The 14,344-nt window shown below is 42.0% G+C and overlaps 1 protein-coding gene across 1 annotated transcript in view; it reads left to right on the top strand.

Moving 5' to 3' along the window:
- fbxl17 (F-box and leucine-rich repeat protein 17) overlaps positions 1–14,344 on the top strand; it is a 215,263-nt gene that overhangs the window by 96,944 nt on the left and 103,975 nt on the right. The gene's annotated exons all lie outside the window — the stretch shown is intronic.

Here is a 14,344-nt window from a genome sequence, read left to right as displayed (position 1 = left end):
TCATTTTATCCATTCTGAGAGTTTCTGTCAAATTGCATAATTGTACGTGTTTAACTAAGTAACATAACAATTTTTTTTTAATGTTCATTAATTTTATCTGTTTAAATTGATGGACTTTAAAAAGAAGAAATTCTAATCTCTTTCTGGTTTTCAAAACTCTTCTCTGCAAAGCTGTGAGCACCTGGCGTGGTGCCTTCACAGCCTGGGGCCGGTAGTGTGGGCTGCTATCAAAGCTATATCCAGCATGCTGGACTGTGATTGCGGAAAAGGTTAGCACAGGTTTAAGGATTTGAAAGGCGGGCTGCTGTCAATTTGCACACAAACCCGCCAGCAAAACCGTCTCTTTTGCTCCTCTTCCCACGGTTTTATGCAAACTTACAACGATGTCACTGACATCAATTTACCCCCAAAAGTTGTGCCGCGCTGGGCCATTATGGAGCGTACGCTATCCAAGAGCGTCCTATGGGAAAGGGAGAACAGTGAGAAAATAAAGAATCAGCATATAGATAGAGCTTTATTCCCCCCCCCCATTTTACAGCACACAGGTGCAGTGGCTTTGTCATAATGTGCTTTTTATAATATTTCATAATAATATGTGTTTATACTCCAAAGAGATGGGAGCAGTGTTTATACTTTACATAAGGTTACTGTCTTTTTTCTAAAATGTTCTCATCCCTCTCTGTCTCTTTTATACACAGTACATTTCAAAATGTAACTTCACAACAGGCCTGCCCTCCATAGCTGGGGGAAATTAACAGGATGTGAATAATAAATGAGGACTTAATTGATCAGGCTTCTGCTCTAGACAGATAGTATAGCTGCGCCCTTGATATTAATACTTTGAGTCAACAAAATCAATATGTTCACCTATGAGAAACCAACAGAAAAAATAACTGTGTTTTCACCATATCGATCTGAATCTTTTATCTTGTGTATTTAGGGTAAATGTAAACAGTTACTGTAGTAGTATAAATACTAAAGTGGAGTAAAACATATACATTTCAAAGCTCATATTGTTTGGCTTATTTTCCTTTGATGATGTAATATATTAATCGTTGTGTTTCAGGCAGGAAGAAGTTGCTATGGGTTTTCTGGCACTTATTTCTTCATAAGTGGCTATCTATGTGGTCATGGTTAAATCATTAAAACTGCTTGTATCATTTGTAGAAAGATCTTTGATAAATGTCATTCTTTTTTTAAAAACGTTTTTCTTTCATGTACTGTCTGCTAATGTTATGGCCCACGGTTGCTACGGAGAGGAAACAGGAAATTCAAAAAATAAGGAGGGTTGATGAAGGCCACATTCAGAGATGGAGGGCACCAAAGTACTCCAGCGATCACGTGTTGTTTTGTTTGTCAGAAGCCTGGTCTACTTTGTTGTGGCAGGCCTGTTTTTATTTTCAATTTGGAGTGCTTTACTGGACTTTTTTTTCTTTTTAAAGCCTAAAAGCTATCCTGCATTACAGCTGCTTTCAAGCATGTTCATCTATCACACAGAGAGAGAGAGAGAGTGAGAGAATGAGAGAGAGAGAGAGAAGCAGAGGGAGAGTGGTGGAGAGAGAGAGAGAGAGAGAGGGGGGGGAAGCAGAGAGGAAGAAATAGAGAGAGAAGCAGAGAGGAAGAAATAGTGAGAGAGCGAGGGGGTGAGAGAACGAACAAATATATTGACGGCTAATGGCTTTATTGGAATGATACCAGTTATTAATTATCCTGCCCCCTCTTAAAAAAGACAGAATGAAAATAGAAAGGTTGAGTTAAGGGAGAGGGGCAGCCACAATCTGTAACGCGCTGTCTCAACTAATAGCTGCAAGTCAGCTCTTACTGATGGCAGGATGGCTTTCTGCTGATTGATGGGATGTCTGTACGTGTGTGTGTGTGTGTGTCGGTCATCGTGCGTTTCATTTGCCCATTTCCGTTTGTCTGATGGTGTGTGTTGATGTGCAAACCGGAGTGTCTGCATGCTTTCCAGTTAGCATGCGCATGTATTCATCGGTGGTGTGTGTGTGTGTGTGTGTGTGTGTGTGTGTGTGTGTGTGTGTGTGTGTGTGTGTTTTTTTTTTCTTGTGTTTGTGTATGTGCTGTTAATCTTATCACTGTTAGTGTGAGGTAATGTGAGTGGAAGGCTAATTGTCCATCTCACAAGTCTTCCTCAGGCTGAAGTGAAGATTCAACCTGTCCTTGTTCCTTCTCTCACCTCTATCCGTCCCTCTGTTCTTGCACTCTAAAGGTAGAGGTATTTATTTTTATACTTCAATAAAACAACTTTTGACACAGTCAGAAACCACGGCAACACATCATTTGTCTCCTTTCCCTTCTAAAAGCTGCTCTTTCAGTTGCGGGCCTTCATTGTAAAAACCTTGAAGGATTTTTTTTTGGATGTGTATCAGCATTTCCCTCCTCTGCTTCACAGCGTAGCCTTAAGTACATACTGACACCTGCCAATACATACAATAGAGTGCATATGTAATCCCCCTTCTAACGGATTGTCTCTTCTAAAAAAAAATTAACTCCACCACTCACAAAATCTTGTCTTTGTCATTCATGGCAGGCTTTTTCTCTCCATGTGTTGAATTTACTTTACGAACAATGTGCAATGCCAAAATGCTGTGAAGTGCTAAAATATACATTGTATGAAAACCGATGGGATAGTTTGTCCTCTGTTGCTTTGGTAGCACGGCAGGCCTTTTTGCAGGGCACTAAGGAGACAGCGAGGGTGTCCGTAGGGAAAGGGAAATGAAGATCACGTCCTTGGATATAGCTACTTTCACTCTGTGATTAACCTCCGGTGGGGTTTTTATTGAGGTGTGCTTGAGTGTGTGTGAGTGCAGGTGATTGGGGCCCAGGGTGTGCATATCTTATAGAGCCAATGGGATGATTGCACTTAAAAGGTCATACATTGAATCTGGATATGGAATGCAGACACAGGAAAAAGAACATGGACATATAAAAGTTCATATATCTTTCATATCTCGGTCATACTACTGTTATTTTTCATGCTTTGGTCAACATTAAATAAAGCGAGAATTGAGGGACGGAACAAAAATCTATGATATCTAAGAGGCCAACTTTGGATGCTCCTCTCCATCAAAAAGACTAACATTAAGAAATGATGAGTGCCTTAATTAATAGAGGATTCCTAGAAAAGTTTCTTCAGCATTCAGTCGTTATATTTAAGCTCCAATGATACATTTGTAAGGCACTACAAAATACTGTATCAGAACAGTGTGTCAGGATATAATGAAATGGACACAAAGTTTGCCCGACACCAATGCTAACACATGTAGTGGGCAAATTTATATTATATATTGTTCATAAATAGTAAATGTTATTATTATTCCTGCTTCCATTGCCAAAGTTAGTGTTGTTTTTAATTGAAACCATATACAATAACATTCTGATCTTGAGAAATGATCACATTAGTTTCATGTGAGATGGGATGTGGAAATAATACAATTAAAATATAAGTCTTTTTTGTAGCCCTTTTGAATGCGGACAGGAAGCATCTTGAACAGAGTTATACAAACATAGCAAATGATGCCAAAGATTAGGTCATCTTTTGTTTTAGCTTTGCCTTTGGTATTGCCAAGACGTCCTGTCTAGAAACATGAACTGACTTGTTTTAATAAGTTGATTAATTGAAAAAAGGAACAATCTGGACGTTTTCTTTGATGTCATTTTGTACATGTGGCTTATAGTTTCCATTAGAATGCCTGCCAGGCTTATATAACTCTATGCTGCTATGTGTTTGTAAGCGCAGTGTGTCTCCTTAGGCATTAATGTGGTGATCTTTACTTTTTGCTTTTGTCATTTTGAGTGCCGATATATGTATGTGAGTATGTGCACGTCTGCTGAGCTTTGAGCGAAGTGTTTTTGAAGTCATTATACAAAACAAATTGCCTGTATTTGTTCCCACGGTCCCAGCTTTTACACAATTTGGAAAGGCTGTGCTTCTCACGACGTCCTCTTGCTCATATTTCCAACCATATACAAGAATAAAGAAATATCGTTTTGTACTTTTGCGCCTCTTCAGTGGATCTTGACAGATTGTGTTAGGAGTGACACCACTCCACTAAAGATTACAACAGTTCTGACAGGCACTGTGTTTGGAAGTCAGGATACTGATGCCTCGGTGACTAAAACAAGAATAAATTGGACTAGATGTAACAGAGAGTGTGTTGAACTTCAAAACCATAGAGTCGCACTTCAAAAGCGCCCTGTTCAAACCCCCTGAACAAAGTCATCATTGACATTGAGTTTAGTCTGTGCATGAAGGATGTCGGAATCAGTTTGTCTTTGTCAAGGGGCTGCTCTTGACTGGAAGGTTATCACGGTGAATAATGTACATTTTTACAAGGTGTGTGTCCTACTGGCCTGTCTGCCTTGTCGCACAAGTTATGCAAGGTGAAAACTAAAACAACATGGAGGTCAACTGCTTTACAAACGTAAAATGGGTAAAGGGTTTAAGTTGCTGACCCTTTTAAAAAAATCACTAAAGAAATCATCAGTCAGACCATGCGTCAGCTGCTGAATCGATGCACAACTTGTAAAACTGTATTATTACTCCATACAGGTTTTTTCTCACAGTATTTTATAGCAAAGTCTGACCAGCTTGCCTGAAAGAAAATGGGCTCCCGCAAACATAAAAGTGGCTTCACTTATGAAACAACTGAAAGAAGAGACCTTAGGCCTTTATCTACAAAGTAAAGTATTGTCGGCTCTGGAATACCTCTAGAAATTTGAGTTTACAGTATGTTTTTCTTTCTTTGCTCCCCAGGTGTCATAGTCCTGGAATTCAATGCACAGGTTGTGTTTTGGTAATGCACAGCCATTTGTGTATAACTAATTAAGAAGCCAGTTTATTGACAAGTTAGGTGTGCTGTTGTGTGGCTGATGGACAGGTAGCACAATGCCGCACAGCTGATGGGGTTTTGTGTTGTCGTACTACTACTACCACTTCTTCTGGTTGGGGGTTGCAATTCCACAAACTCGTGCACACGTAGCTTCGGACCAATTGACCTTGGTTTCCATGACAGCAGCAGTAAAGGGCTGCGCTGAGGTGTCAGTGTGTCTCTTTGACGAGTCCCGCGGGCACACAAACCCCCCGGCCAACCCGCGTGCTACGCTCGTATCTATGTATGTGTGTGTGTGTAATGATGATTAATACCTTTTGTTTTGAAAGCCCACAGAGAGTTGGTGTGTGTTTGCATCTGCGTTAGTGTTGGTTGGTTGGTTGGTTGGTTGGTTGTTTGTCTGTGTGTGTGTGTGTGTGTGTGTGTGTGTGTGTGTGTGTGTGTGTGTGTGTGTGTGTGTGTGTGCCTGTTTGTGAGTGCACCAGTAGTTTCCACGCCTTGTACCCTCCTTGCTGTCACCGGCATGATTGTTGTTTATAGTTTTGACATATTGCACCTCGTCCCTGTTGTTCATCGACCCCTTCCTTGCGCTTTTGAGAAGTTTTTTTTTATTTGAGCCTGATCGCGCGGGTCACATCGGCCGTCAACATTGTTTTTTCGAAATATTTTGAAAAGCGGAGAGGTTGTGGCTTCCTCTCTTTACCAAACATCAATTAAACGAACACGCTGAACTTCCTCTAATGAGTTGTTTATCTCCCAACCTTTCACTTCACTCTACCTTCAGGAATGTTTCATGAATATGTTTTTCGGGAAAGTAGTTAGTTATGATGACACATTCAAATGGCTTTGCAAAGAAAAAAATAACATTACAGCGAGTAGGCTCCACAGAGCATGCGCGAATGTTTGGGATTTATTTTGGTTGATTTAAAGTATATATCACAGATGTCAAATTAAAAAAAATACATAAAAAATTCACCAACTTTAATTCTTTGACACTGCAATGACTCAATTCCCCCTCTTTGGATTAATCAATTAGATTCCTGTAGAATAGTGCCTACGTTACTTGTCCAATTCATTTTTATTTATTAATTTTTTGTACAATAGCAGCTTCTATAATGAGAACGATGTATTTTGACATAATCATACACAGTTTTGCCTTGGACACGATTCAACTGGGAAATGACTCAATCTATTATTTGGTATTGTCTAATTATTGTCCACATTTTGAATTATTCTCCTCTGTTATCAGTCTCCAAAAACAAAACGATCTCTTGCAATGTGTCAGACTTGTTCACCAACACTTGAAAAGACGGCTGCTGGAAAATAATAAGTCCATTTTCTTTGATAATTAATATGTCCATCATAATTGACTAACTAAGTTAAAAACAAACATTCCTTTAATATTCTACACAACTATGCTTTCCCCTGTGTGTGGATCCTGCTCTGTGTTTTGGTTAATACATCTGATTGTGACTCAGTAACTTTGATGTAGACTTCAATTCAGGGAGATTTTGATCAACATGGAGCAAATATTCCCAGTGGACAGACAGACATTCTGGAATGCTGGAAACACAAGCACATGCACCTATGAATATTAATATGATCATGTTGTACAAACATTTAAACAACCTTCCTCTCTCTCTCTCTCTCTCTCTCTCTCTCTCTCTCTCTCTCTCTCTCTCTCTCTCTCTCTCTCTCTCTCTCTCTCATGTTGATGCGGATGTTGCGTCATATCCAGGTAATAAAACCATTTTTACTTTGCTTTTTCCAGACTCTACTACACTCATTATTTCCTCCCCCCATCTATTCCAGTCATTTCCTTTTCAAAACTGTGCTGTGATCACCTTTGATCATGCAGGTATTTTCTTGTGGTCCGCAGAACAAAGTTTGTCCACTCAAAATGCAGTAACACTTGTTGCTATGGAAAGAGGAACTCTGCCCACTTTCTCTTTTCAACATCTCTCTCTCTCTCTTTCTCTCTCTCTTCCTTTTACTTTTTCCTTCTACCTCGGCTCTATCGGGCTTTGTATTTAATAACTATGTTTGGTCGGCTCCACATGAAGAAGATTTTGAGCAGCTTCTGTCCGCCGCGCGCGCGCGCGCACACACACACACACACACACACACACACACACACACACACACACACACACACACACACACACACACACACACACACACACACACACACACACACACACACACACACACACACACACACACACACACACACACACACACACACACACACACACACACACACACACACACACACACACACACACACACACACACACACACACACACACACACACACACACACACACACACACACCAGCTGCAGCTTCTTAACATTTCTTCCTTTCTTTTGCTGCTCCTCCTCCTCTTTTCTCTGTGCTTTCATCCTGCCGTCTTCCTTTTTCATGTTATTTGCTGCGCAGTATCAAGTAAGATATGCAGAAAAATCAATGTTTCCTTTCCCTGATCTACTCAGAGTTGGCTCACATAAAGGTAGTGACGTCATACCATGCTGTAGTCCGGTGTGATTCTGCTTCTGTTGCTAGTTTGTAGCCTGAACCAGCTGTGACTGGCCTGCTCCATCACTGTATACAGTCAGTTACTCTGGCAAGAGGCAAGTTGGCAAATCCCTAGTCTTGTCTTTTTCTTCTTCTTTTTTTTTTAGTCAGTGTGCCAGTATTTGTTCGTACTGTATGGTTCTTGGAGGGAGTTAAGTGTGCATGTGCGTTTCGCTGGCAGTCAACACTGAGACATGGTGGTGGATGGACTAGTGTGCTGGCACTGGTGATGTCCAGTTACCCAGAGTGCACTACACCTTTAGGAGGTAATGCGATTAGGGGGGCAGGGACAGGGGGATTTGTTCAGAGAGCGTAGAGGGGAACATCAAACACACACAAAAAAATGGGATTATCAAAAGATGGATAGCAAAAAAGAGCCCATATCCCTGTCTGTATTTTAGCCAGAGCCCCCTGATGCGATCTGGACTACCAAAGTCTGATCTATAATGAAAAGCTAGTATCCAAAGTTTATTAGTTATGTCCTATTAAACCCGTATTTACCACTTTGTAACACAATGCTCTAATTGTACATTATTTCTTCATAAAGAAGTATCCCCTCTCACCACGGTTCCTGCTACGAGCTGCGAACCCCGGCCTTTGCGGTTAAAAACGCAAGATTTACCCTCTAGTCAACCTGAGATACTTCTAAATAAAAGACAATGCCCAATAAGTACCACCGTGTTCAGCGTTTTACTTCATCAGAACCCCTTCATCCATAATGATGATGCCGATTTCCGTGTAGTATAAACCCTTTTAAATTTGCAAATCTTCCTCCTTTTTCACGGAAGATATCATTCACAAGTTATTGCTATTAAGTTGTACGCAACTTAGTTTTGTAAACCACCCTTCCTAAAAATAGAACAGATATACTATTTTCAGAATTTAAACATCACGTTAAATCTGGGAAGGTATTATAACCTATTCTCTCCTTACAGAGAGGTTAGTTGTATGAGGTTGTGTGTGTTTTAAATCAGTAATGTGCAGTCGGTTTGGTGTGTTCTTTGCACTTTTTCGGCCGCGACGGGAAGACTGGAGCTCCCTGAATCGGCAGTCTCCATTTTCGGGTAGTCTGACTGGTGTGTCCTGGCCTTTAAACAGTTTGCTCAGTCTCACTCTTCCTCCTGTGGCAAGATCCCATTTAGGCAATAGCTTGTCGCAGGGAACCCACCATCAGGGAAAGATGTTATTCCGCGTCTTGAAGTGTCTGCTCGGTCTGTAAATTATGCAGGTCAAGTTCAGAGCAAGTAAGTGAAATCCAAATATCACCCAGATTCAATGCAACAGAAGGGAAATCCCCTCTTTATTGCCCCTTCCATATATGGACGTGCAGAGCGGCAGAATGGCAGATAATTAAACATAAAGGAAACCATAATGTAACCCAAATGATATATTCTTAGCTGCAAGACATGTGACAGCCCAACTTTGGCTCTATTTTATTTTTTAATGTTGATGTTTCAGGCAGGCAGGAAGTGGTGTGTGACCATCATACGCAGCCTTGCAGGAACACCTCAGGCTCCATCTTGGTCATCTGAACCTTTAATAATTATATAAAAAATGTGTTCCCTCTGTTTATGTTTTTTCTCTGTAGCACTCTGTCTTTATGTGGCATGTCGCAGCTGTAGTGTCAGATTAGTGCTGTCGATAACAAGCTCCCAGTGCGTCTGTCTGGATAATTGTTTGGACTTCCGCAGGGGAATCCTCAGAGCAGCTTTGTCAACTTCCTCTGTCACACATTAGAACCGCTTGTGTTTATTAATCTTTCAAGTGGAATTTTTGGGCGTTAAGGAAGATAAACAAATGATGCCCCATCCTGTATCCAGTTGTAGTCTGTTTTAACATTAAAAATAGAAATCTGTCAATATTTTGTAAAGCTGCACTTGGCTAAATTAATGATGACCCAGAATAAGAAACCATCACAGTCCCTGGTTTAGACAGAAAGTAACTGAAGCTGTCAAGTAAATGTAGTGGGAAAAATAGTACAATATTTCCCTCTGAAATGTATGCATGCAGAAATTCCACAGAACGGTACTTACATAGGTGCTGTACTTGAATAAATGTACAAGGTTACTTACTTTCCACCACTGCTTTTACCATTAACTCACTTTCATACAGGTCCTGTCACTGATCCAACATCTTCTCTATTTAACATGTCAACATTATCAACATACAGAGTGAAAAACCTTTTTTTTAATACCAGCTCCAGCTAGTGTTATTGTGTGCCATTGCATATAATCTATGTATTTGTATGATGAACCTGATTGCGAAATATACCAGAAACTCCTTTGTATTTCAAAGCATTTTCAACATCAATGCATCTTTTCCCTAATTTGCCTGACAGTTATTCACTCACCCTTAAATTAGCTCCACATTCACATTCTGTTCTCCCCTCTGTGTATATTCCTTGCCTTTGGATTGACCCTTCTCCTGCTGTTGTATTTTGATGATGTTTTATGAGTTTGCAAGGGGGAAAAAAGACACAGTGGGCGAGAGAGTTAATGTTCTCTGTGATGTGTGTTTGCTGTCAGTTCACATTCCAACCATAACAATCTGAGTTCAAAGACGAATGCTTTGGTGTGTGTTTCCCAAAAAAACAAGCTTGCGTTCTATCCAGAAATGTGGCGAGGAGGAGATGCTCAACTTGTTAAAACTCAGTCAATTCACCATCTGCATGGGGAAGAATGTGCGGCCTGGGCCCATTGCTGTGCCGTAGGCTTTTGTGTGTGTGTGTGTGTGTGTGTGCCCACCCTGTTAATGTGTGTGTGTTTTCTTGCATGTGCACTTTTCAGCCGGGTCTGTGGGCTGTCCCTCCATGAGGTTAGAGTACCATGGTTTCTCACGCTGGTCAGTGGAGCTCCTTAAAACAGCCAATGAGAGGCTGATGTCATTGACCCAACCACGGCTGGGCTATTTGTGACTCTGTTAACGAAAGCATGGTTGGATGGACAGTTGAAACTTGGTTTGGGGTTTTACATAAAACTGGTACGGATCATCGAGCTGAAGAAGGATCCGTTGACCCGTATTAGTGTGCGCGCGCACACACACACACACACACACACACACACACACACACACACACACACACACACACACACACACACACACACACACACACACACACACACTTACTTTCTTCCTGCCTGTTCTGATGGGTCGCCTTTCCCCCTGCGTTAGGCCAAAGGAAACATCACGGCAAGCTATAAAAGCGGGTTTGGGGCTCTTTATGAGCAGCTGTAATGTTTTAAGTGAGCTGTTATTACACAGTGTCCGGTTTCAGTCGCTTTTCGCTGATGTATCCTTCTGAAAACCTGCTCCACTACACCGGGGCTTATTGATGTGGCCTTGCTTCTAGCAGCATAAAACAGGGAAACTTGTATCTTTCCTTCCTCTTGTGTACTTTCTCTTAGCCCACTGTCTGTTTTTTTTATTTTGGTCCATAGCTCTTGTCTTGTATCCACACATCTGCTGACTCTTTTTTCATGATTTCTGTCTATATAATTGACTTATATTGGTTCATCCATCCCTCCTTTCCATTCCAGCTTTGTCCTGACAGTTATTAGTGTTGTCATCTTTTACAACTAAAACTCTTTGTTTTATATTGTGTGTGTGTGTGTGTGTGTGTGTGTGTGTGTGTGTGTGTGTGTGTGTGTGTGTGTGTGTGTGTGTGTGTGTGTGTGTGTGTGTGTGTGTGTGTGTGTGTGTGTGTGTGTGTGTGTGTGTGTGTGTGTGTGTGTGTGTGTGTGTGTGTGTGTGTGTGTGTGTGTGTGCGTGCGTCTGCGTGTGTTTGTCTGTCAAAGTGCGTGCACAGATTACAAAACGAGCACATTCGTCACTATCAATATCTCGAGGGGGCACATGATCGTATGGAAATTTGTTCAGCACAGCCCCCCCTAATGGTTCTTCAGTAATCGTAGTCTGTGGCAGTCCTGGAAAAAAGGGCCAGGGAAGTGAAGTGGAGGAAGATGGGAGTGACGGGAAAGAAAGAGAGTGAAGAAGAATATGGAAAACTGCATCACAACGGGCATAATGCTTAGCATTTAGATGCGCGGGCAGATCCATAATTCATGTTGCTAATGAAAGCTAGGGAGGTAGCCAGTGAGTGAACGCGGAGGGGGGACCATGCTAATCAGATGGGAGGTAATAGCATTAGCATACAAATACAGTTAATGTGCTTCCTGTGCCACACCCTCTTCTTCTTCCTCTCCTCTCCTCTCCTTCCATGGTGCCAGCAGATCCTAGTCCATTGCCACCACCCCCACAGGCCCAGTTTGCCTTGGCCTCTGCACACAGAATACAGACTATACAGAGTGAATTATTTGCCCGTACACTGTTTAAAAAGAGCTGATATTGGCAAGAAAGGATGTTGAAAAGAACATGTGCCATCCACGGGAGACTGGAAAAGCAATAGCGAGTGAGTGAGTGAGTGAGTGAGAGGGCGTTGAGTTTAGTAGCAGGTGTGTTTTTGTCACCCTGCCCGTGTCCTTGTGTTTAAAGTATGTACATGTGTGTTCCTGTGGTCAAGAGACTGGGGAGAGATAGGGGGCCCCAGAAGGTAGGCTCACTGGGGCCCAGGCTTCTGTGAGTCATTTGGCTTTTTGGAGACAGATGTGTGGCTGCAGGGGCCCCTTCTGTGGCTGTGTTCAGAAGCTCGGCCAGAGTCGTTTCACGCAGCAAGAGAAGGACCTGAGAGATTGGATTCCATTTTTGAAACATGATTTACTGTGAAAGATGGAGTGGATAGAGACTAAGAAGATGGAGGAACAGGGATGGCTGAGAGAGCTGCTGGACCCTTCTTTAAAACAAAAAAAAGGCACACTACTCCGTCACTCACAGTGTCTTTCCACAGCACCTTTTGTGTGAACTGTCTGAACATTACTGTTTCCTTCAAAGTGAGGTTAAAAAAAAGCTACCGAGGGTTAAGCCGGCACTCTGCTGTTCTACAGATAAGACCAGTTATGAGTTCTCATTGGCAAAGTGTCAAAGGAAAAGAAGTCATTTCAGAGAGAGAGGGAGAGAGAATATTGCTGCTCTTTAGCCCCCTGATCCGAGTGTTAAGTATAAAGGGCCTGGCCGGCACTTGCAACTTGGCCTCCGTTTTCAACGCGTACTCTCACAAACAGAGCGGTGTGCAGAATGTTGCCCAAGGGCACATCAGCCCAAGGAGAGAGGATGCTGGGAGATGGCGGTTATAATTTCTTTAGATGGGAAGCCACAGAAGGTTAAAGGACCCATGGTCGAATAAGCTGCCCCCTCTCTCGCGCCCTTTTGTTGATTCAGACTCTGGTGGCCAAAGACCCAGAGAGTTCTAACTTCAAACTGCCTGCATTTCAAAGGGGTCCAGTCCGACAGTCACTCCATCAGTGTGTCAGTCAGTCTGTCAGTTAGACCATCACTTAGTCGATATAATGATTCTCTCTCCGTCTCTCCCAGCTCCTTATGCCCATTGGTTATCTCTCCAGGTTTTTTTTCTCATACATTTATTTATGAGCTCAGCCTATTCTGTGCGGGGAGGGAGGGGTTTGATTGGATTGTCAGAATGCAGTTTTTTTTACTCTATATAACTGTTCGACTCATCTCCACATTTCATTCTTGTTTTCTCCCATTGTCCTCAAACTGAGACGCTCTCAAGCTGCCCTCCTTTGCTTTCACCCTTCAGCTTGCTTGTAAACTCACTTGGAAACAAACGAGGAGGTTATGGATTGTGTGTATGAGTGTATGTTTGCATGCAAATGCCTTTGTGTGCAAATGTGTGTATACTGTATATATGGACATGTGTGTTGTGAACAACAACACCCCTATGGCCTATTTCACAAGAGCCAATCTAAGTAATGAAAGGAGTGAGAAGGGGATAGGGAGTGCGTCGGTGGGAGGCAGCAAGAGAGACAGAGAAGGAGCGGTGGGTCCAAATTATAATACAAATCATATCAAGTCAATCATAAAAGCAGTTGTTGAGATTTACTAGTTTCATTTCACTTCCCGATATTCTTCAGTTTAATAGGGCAGCTGGGAGAAGAGAGAGTAGGATTGCATGGGTGAAATGGGAAGTGTGTATGCATGTGTTTGTGTGTGCGTGTGGGTGTGGGTGTGCGTGCATGTGCGTGTGCAATCTATGAATAACCCTCCACAAGCCATCTCAACCACTGACTCACAGCCCCCTAGCTGGAGATGGAACAGTAACGTCTTACAGGCATTTATTATTGAAGAAGCTGAGCTGGTAGAAAGGCTACCAAAGCCCTGTCCAACTGTAAACAATGGGAATGAATAAAAACACCCTCTGCAGGTATCACTCATGTTAAAGATTTCAACATTAAAGCAACACTATACAGTGCTCATGAATTTAACCCTTTTGTATTTAGTATTCTATATTTAGATTATTTCAATGAGTGTTTTAGGTAGTTTATAACAGGTTTTTGTAGCTTGGTTTTTAAAAAAAGTTGTGAAATGGTTTGACATACTCTTTCTCAGCAAATAGGAGCCTACATCTTAAAAACAATGGCATGCTTTGTTTTAAGCTGGGCTACCTTTTGATATCATGAAGTCTAATGTGTGCTCGCATAACCACATCTGCCAGAGAAGTTTCAAAGGACTCATCTTTGTTTTGTAGCAGAGTATTTATATTTGTGTTTACCCATGTGTGACTGGCTGTTTGCTCTCGATCACCGTGTTGTGGTGTGCATGTATATATGTAGGTGTGCCTTGGACATTGAGACGTTCATTGTTAAGCTGTCAAAATTGTCTGAGCGCTTAGAAATGGACATCAGTCTATGTGACAGCCAACGATCCAACTGTCATATACCTCTCCATAGACACCCCTACTCCATCAAGCACACGGAGAGAGGGAGGAGAGAGATTGATGGAGTGAATGAGAGAGTAGAGGAGTAGGAAATCAAAAGTAGGCTGGGCAGGATGGGAGAGAGAGTT

The sequence above is a fragment of the Ammodytes marinus genome, assembly GCF_949987685.1.
Source record: "Ammodytes marinus genome assembly, chromosome: 2".
Taxonomy (NCBI): Eukaryota; Metazoa; Chordata; class Actinopteri; order Uranoscopiformes; family Ammodytidae; genus Ammodytes; species Ammodytes marinus.
Note: the sequence above shows the minus strand (reverse complement) of the source record. Positions and strands in the feature narration are given on the sequence as shown.